We start from the raw sequence: 7,843 nt of genomic DNA on the forward strand, positions 1-7,843 counted from the left end.
TAACCCGAGAGGTGGCTCCCTCCAATGCCCTTGGTGCTGGGCAGGTCCTGGGTAGAGAGAAGCCAGGTGGGCTAGGGGCGAGGGGCTGAGCACAGGAGACACAGGCCCTATCTGCTTTGGCAGCTGTCCCTCCAGCAGCCAGGGTGCCACACAGGACCCAGACTCCATGCGCCCAGATGCCGCCCCTGGGATTCAGGGACGTTATTCAGAATCAAGGAGAAGGTGCATCGGCTCACCGGCAACCCCACCCCGTGTGAAATAAGAAAAAAAAAGAAGAAGAAGAAGAAGAAGAAGGGGGGTAGATGGAGAGGGACTGAGGGTGATGAAATTAGGTAGCGTTCCATTGTGCCCCCTTTTTATCTCCAAGCCCAAGGAGATCTGAGGCAGCTGCGGCCCTAAGGTGTTTCCTCCCAGGATCAGGGCGGGGGGGGGGGGGGGGGGGGGGAACTCCCCGTTACAACGCCAGGCTCAGCCGTTCCTAGGTGAGGCCCACAAGGGTTCTCAGGATATCACCTTTGTGCAGAGTCTCAGCTGCGTCTACCTGTGCAAACACAAGAAGCTCACAGAATGTTCCTGGCCAGGGCAGTGGATCCTTGGGCAAATGCACTTGCATTCAGAGAGTCTAGACTGACAGTAGCTGAGTTTACAGACAAGGTGGTTTGTCCCAGAGAGGTCAATGTTCTCGACCTGAACTTTATTCCAGTTATCCACTTTTATCATGCTTTTAGATATGCTAATAATAATTATCAATAATGTTAGTAATGCAATTGGATGATTAAGGATAGCAGTCATCTATTATTATTAACACTTAGATTCCAATGTATTACTTAATAATAAAATAATGCCTGCAGTGCTTTATACAAAATTGTGCAAAATGCTTTCATATGTGACATCTAGTTCGATCCTTGAAAGAGGACAGGGAAGGGCAATGGAACATGCTGGAGAACTCTGACCACCTTATCTTATTTCATAGGTGAAAAAATAAACTGGGGCACAGAGAGGACAACCACTTGCCCAAGGACACAGAGCAAGAAAGTGGCTGGGACGAGTCTTGACACTCCTGCCCCAGGCTGGGGCTTTGGGTGCTGGGTGCAGCCCTAGGATAGGAGTCAGGGTCTCTGTGTTCTCCGTGGGCTCAGAAAAATCAAGTTAAAATTAATTCTTATTTAAATAAGAAATACTAAACTTGTTCTCCTTTTTAGAAAATAAAAACCTTATAAATACGGGCAGCTTCCCTCCCTACCCTGGGCTTGGCCCCTTCTCCTTAGAGGTGGTCACTGTGCTGCTCTCACTGGGCTAGTCCCAGAACAGATTCCCAGGTACCACAGATATGACTCTCTATAGAGACAAGATGGTATTTTTGTGGGTACATGTTTATAGAGACCTTCCTTCCCGTCACATGAGTTCCTGCCCCTTGATTTCTCTCCCTCGGGTACATGCATTAAAGGTCTATCCACCTGGTGGCATGTAGGTCCCTCCCCCCCATGTCTGCTGAATGGTACACACGGTGCAGAAAAACCCCACGTCACCCTGCCTCCTCAGAGGGATGCACATGTAGGTTGTGAGATGGCCACGCCTTTGTTTCAGATGGTTTCCAGCCTCCTGCTCTAGGCAGCTGGCGCCACTGCCCTTGTCAGCGCTGTTCTGCAGGCAGTCATGGTCACCTGACTTACTCTGACCAATGAAATGTGAGCACAAGCCCCACATCTCACTTCAAGGCCAATGCTAAAAACCTGCCTGATTCGCCACCCTCAGTTGGTCCCTGAGGGAGATGACATAAAACAGAGCTCCTCCCTGATGTGGAGGAGGCATGTGGAGTATGAGTGAGAATCGACCATCACTGTTGAAGGCCCCGGGGTTTGAGAGCTGTTTGGTACTGGGGCGGCATCTTGTCTGTCTTAGTCGATGCAGATTCTTCTGTGGCCAGCTGAGTTAACATCCCCCCGAAGCTGTCCACACCTGAACCCCCATACGCTACCTTACATGGCAAAAGGGCCTTTGTACCTGTGATTAACTCAAAGGTCTTGAGATAGGAAGAGTAACCTGGAAGGTTCAGGTGGGCCCAGTGTCATCGCAAAGGTCCTCATAAGAGCTAGGGGGAGTCAGAGTCCGGACAAGGGGATGTGACCTCAGCAGTGCAGAGAAACGGGAAGATGCTGCTGGGCGTCAGCATGGGGGACGGGCCACCAGCCACGGAACGCAGGCAGTTTCTGGAAACCAGAAAAGGGAGGGAAATGGATTCTCCCCGAGAGCAGCCCTGCCAGCCCACTTCAGACTTCTGACCTCCACAACTGTGGGAGAATAAATTTGTGTTTTAAGACACCAACTTCACGGTAATCTGTTACACATACGGGAATAAGAAACCGGCACCTGACATTTGTTGTAAAACAAACATTGTTCGATGAACATCTTCATGCCTCTTTGACGTATGTGGGTGTTTCTCAAATTGAGATTTTTTGCTTTGTTCTGCTTTGGATTTTTTTTTTTTGGTGGGGGGGACAAAGGGAGCAGAAGAGAGAGGGTCTTACGTAGGCTCCACAACTATCATGGAGCCTGACACAGGGCTTGATCTCACAACCCTTAGATCACCACCTGAGCTGAAAGTCAGAGCCTTCACCGACCTGGGCACTCCTCAAATTTAGATTTTTCAACAAGGGATACTTTCCACAAAATTGTGCTTTCATTTTAAAGCATGAAAACGAACATTCTGCTAAACAAAAGTTCATCTAAATTACCCAATATGCCTGAGGTTAAATATACCACTTATTAATCCATTCCTCTTGGTTTAATATAAAGTTCCAGAAACTGCTGTCCACTCTCCCTATGACATTGCTGTTGAATCAGTCACAGTTAGTGGCTGGCCTGGGGAAGAGAACTCCTCAGACCTGGCCTGAAGGAGCTCACAGACATGGGACCTCTCACGGAGAAGAGATGAGCTAAGAGGGCCCTTCCCCGGTTCCTGCCACCACACACGTGCTCCTCTGTTGCGCTGAGCTCTGTAGCGGCGGGAGACAGTGGGACAGGCACCTGGCATCATGTTCCCTGGTCTCCGAGCCCCAATGTCACTTTGCATTTTGAGCCCTTGTATTTAACCCAGGAGGGGGTTAGGGAAAGTCACAGATCACCAGTGCAATAAACAGTCCTCAATACCGCCAACCTTTGTCCAGCCGGATTGCACGGCCCCTGCATTTACAGCTAAACCTCCTTCCTTTTCATTTTTCTCCCCAGGAATCCCGAGGTATAGCAGGCCTGGGAATGAGGCAGGATTCTAAAGGGCTACTTGGATGGCTCCGGTCTGAGCCGTTCTCTCAATTTTATCACAAAGATTACCGAGCTCCAGAAACAATCAAAGGATCCCTAACATATGCGGCATGTTTTCACCTCCTTTCAGACCACAGAACATTTTATAAACAGACTGCCAAGTCATTTTAAAGCTGTGGACATTCAAATTGCTTGTGTCACTGAGCCCATGCTAGAACACACCAATTTCGAGCATTCGTGCAGCTCTGACTCTTCAAAAGCTGCTAATAGGCAGGGAGGGAGAATAAGGCAACATTGGATGTCTTCCATTTAGGACACCAAAAATAGAACTTCTGATAGAAGATGGAAGATGTCATTAACCTTCACACTGACACCTACCTCTCCAGAGGCCCCGCGGTGGCACAGGCTGGAAGTGAGGTCTTTAAAGATATTTGTGGCTATAATGGGCACTCAACTTGGCCAAAAGTGACACTGAATTCGCTCCTGACAAAGGGACATTTGGCACAGGTGTGAGAGGGTGAGAACAAGGGAAATACAGAGGAAAAGGAAAAGAGCTCATTAACAAGTCTTTCCACGGTTCACTCCGAGAGGATGACAGAGTGGAGAGGGAGTGGGGAAACTCACCAGAAACTCACTCTCAAAAATTGACAGTATTCTCAACAGTGATTATTATCTCTTCGTGCAGCTTCTCTCCTGTTTGCAATTTCCAGCACAAGTCCCCCCTCCACCTTCCGGTAACCCACCCCGATAGTCACTCTCCCACTCTCCACTCAGCCCACTCACCGAGCTCAGGATGAGCTGCTGGGTTTTAGGGTGGTCATGTGACCTGGCCTGGCCAATCCGCTGGCGAATCCCCCAGATCGGGAAGTGGTTCTGGATGCACCCATGACAAGAGTCCAAGCAGAGTGAATCCCATCTCTGGAGCAGGTGTGGCTGGGAGAGATGATTCCCGGGGGCAGGTGCTGCTGGATGTCGACCCAACAGCGTCCTGCCCCTTGTTGCTGCCAGCACAGCACAGCCCCCAGTCTAGAGGGAGCCATTTACTTGCTTTCCCATCGTCCTTTGCAGTGAGTCATGGGCACGTGACTAGCTCTAGCCAATGGAATCTGAGGGAGCACCTGTTGGTGCACGGGAGGGGGAGGTGGTCCTAGGAAAGATTGGCCAGAGCTGGTGAAAGGGAGGTGTGCTGTGGGAGAGGTTTCCTTGCCCGCTTCATTGTGGGCTGTGTACGACCGCAACGCTCTTAGAGATGCAGCAGTCATGGGAGGGCTACCCCTGAGAGGCTGACGGAATTACATATATATCCCGACGAACCTCACATTTTGTGTTACTCTCAAAGCTAACCACCTTTAGCTTGCTTGTTATGTGTTGGGGGAGGGGAGAGCAGGAGAAAACATGTATTTAAACTACCTTCCAGACAGAGGTTTCATTATTCTAGTGAAAAAAAAATTTTTTTTTAAGTGGACAAGAAATGTATCTGGCTTGGGAACTTCTGGAAGCCCCTTTATCACTCCAAAGAGCCCCAAAATGACACTATCATGAACAGAGCTCAAGTAACAGGATCCTGAATACACTGTTTGAACCCCTGAATCCATCAGGACCTGGAGACTGACCTCTAACTTTTTCAGTTATATGAACTGCTCAGATCGGTTCAAGGTGAGTTTCTCTGACAGTATACTGCATTAAACTTTAAAACTTCTGCATGTCAAAGGATGCCATTAAATCTTTAAAAATATATGCCCAAAGATGTTTTCTATGATAATATTAATAACAGCAAAACCGAATGAATGAATGAATGAATGAATGAATGAATACACAAATAATTGGAAAATATCCATGTATCTACAACACAATGATTAATTGTCCATCCCTACTACACATTACTACGTCATCACTTAAAGGAACAAGGTGAGCCAGTATGTGTTTATGGAGAATTACAACCAAAGCATCTATTTTGTGGAGAATAAGAATAATTATATGTATGCATATCTTACACGTGTGTATTGGCATGCTCACATTTCTAGAGGTATGTGCATGCAAAATAGGCTAGAAGAATTCATATTGAAATAATAATAGCATTCAATATGAGAAAGGCAATGGAATTGTAGAAGACAGGGGTATTTTTACCCTATATACTTCCAAGCTATTTCCATTTTAATAAAATATATTTTTATATTACTTGTGAAATTAAAGTTGAAACCTGAAAAAAGCCTAAAATACCCATATTGCTCTAAGTAGGCTCTAATCATTATATAATATTCCCTAAGAAAGAACGAAAACCAGACAAAAAGCATCCTGGCCCCCTGGGCATGCCTCATGAAAGCTGAAAAGCCCTACTGGGCTTTCTGTCCTCTGTCCTCAGTCTCCGTGACAGAAGCATGGAACCAACTAGCAATACTGCTCCAGCCGGCCTGTCAGGAGCTCTCTACCTTGTCCTCAGGCCTGGATCTGGTCCTATACAGGTGGGACCCTGTCCCTGCTCCTGGCCAGCTGAGCTCCAAGTGTGTAGAACAGGGCTCTGTGCCCTCCAGTGTGGATAAGCATTGCTTCGAAGACCCTCTTGGCCTCATGATAGCTCCTCCAGTCTGGACTGTCACCCCAGAGGCTATCTTTAAGGCAATCAAGTCCACTTCTGTTCCACCTTCCCGGTGACCATGGGGAGGGAGCTTCCAACATTTTGTGTTTCCATCACACTTGGGAGACAAGTGTGTAATGCTACGACTTGAAACAGTATAATCATTAAGTCAAAACACGAAATGAGCCAGAAATAGCCCTAATACACCCACTATTCTAGAATAATGATGTTTGCAGTGATCACAAGAGGGATCTCCCCACGCCCTTGGTCACTGTTTAAGGAAAAGAATGTTCTGTTGTAGCTGTTTTGGGTTGAAGAGGAAAGCTTCTCTCGTGTTCCAGTCAACAAACTCTCTCTCTCTGTCTCTCTTTGGTGCTGACCCAGCATCACACTCCAAGACAGAAAACATGGAGGAAAGAGTAAGATCCTACGGGCCTTTGAGGATCCTTGCATGTTGGTCAGTTGGAGGTGTTCCAGAAAGCACTGTAGATGGCGCGGCTTCTCAACGTCAGAAATGTATTGCTCACAGCTCCAGAGGCTGGAAATCTGAGATTGTGGTGCGGCATGGGAGGGTTCCAGGCCTCTCCCAGCGGCCAAACTGTAGACGTGGCGGGTGGGAGAGAAGAGGAGCAAGCTCTCTTGTGACTCTCTTGTGACTCTTACAAGGGCATGAATCGCATTCATGAGGGCTGCACCCTCATGACCCAGTCCCCTCCCAAGGGCCCCTTCTCCTCATACCATCATGTTGAGGGGGTAGGCTTTCAACATATGAGTTCGGGCGTGGGGGGCACAGACATTCAGCTCATAGCCCCCTCTAGTGTCACTAGTTTTTACTCTACTGGCCACCTTGAGCTGAGGGGTGGCAGCTGTGACTCACCTATGGGTTGACCCCTCAGGGGCCCTGTAGGGAGCAGATAGTCTGGAAGAAGCAGGCAGAGGCCAAAAGATGCCTGAGGAGGAGTGTCTGCTGCCAGACGAGGGTTGGGAGGACAGAGAGAGAGGAAGGAGGGTTGTCTCTGGTTCAGAGGCTTCTGGACAGAGCTGCTGGAGGGAGGGGGCAGAGAAGCCCTGAGAAGGGGGCCAGGCGGTCACTCAGGCCTGTGATCCCACAGCTGTGCTTTCTCTCGCCATGACCTTCCTTGTCTGTCCCCTAATCACCTCTTCGCACGTCTCTTTCCCAGCCTTGGGTTCTCAAAGACAGGGCCTGTGCCCTCTGTCACCATGTGGCCGGTGTCACAGCTAGGGCCTGGAAAATAGAGCAATCAGTCAGAGTTTGTGGAAGAAATAAATAGAGGGTACAGAGAGGTTGAGGAGACATATGGTGGAAGCAGCCAACCGTAGAATTTTCAGTAAAAGAAGAAAAAAGAAAAGAAAATCTAGGTTGATTCAGATAGATTTTTTTTTTTTAACATGTTCTGTTATTTTGGCTCTTTAGGCAAGTGCTTGGGAACTTGGCATTATCCATGACACCTCTGATCCAGCATGGATGGTTATAAGAATTGAACTTGGGGAAAACACAAACACCGACATGTTCGCTGAGGGCTTGTCCGTAAGAGGGAACACTCGGGAAGATCCCAAATGTCTATCAGGTGAATGGAGCAAGAACAGTGGCGGTGATGTCACAAAGGAATACGGGACAGTGAACAAAAGAAAGTTTGGGCTGCGTGCGTCATGTGAGATCCAAAACCATATCCTGGAGGAAGAAAAGCAGTTAGGACCATGACACGACCCATTTTTATTTATATGTAAAATCTACACCCCAAAATACCTATTCTTTTTAATTTAATTTAATTAAAATTTTTATCAAAGTCGAAGAGGATTATTGGATTACAAGGCTGAGAGTAAAAATCTACAGGCCCTGGTCTTGCCCCTTGCTACTGATTTCTGTTCTCCAGAAACGACCATTTTCAGCAATTTCAATGTTTCCAGGAGTATCCACTTCTGTATTCCTGAGTAATATGTTTACATAGGTGCCTGTTTATTTTGCTAGTTCGTTACCTCCTGCCT

The sequence above is a fragment of the Mustela putorius genome, unplaced genomic scaffold (assembly GCF_011764305.1).
Source record: "Mustela putorius furo isolate JIRA1106 unplaced genomic scaffold, ASM1176430v1.1 tig00000592_pilon_pilon_pilon, whole genome shotgun sequence".
In the NCBI taxonomy this organism is placed as follows: domain Eukaryota; kingdom Metazoa; phylum Chordata; class Mammalia; order Carnivora; family Mustelidae; genus Mustela; species Mustela putorius.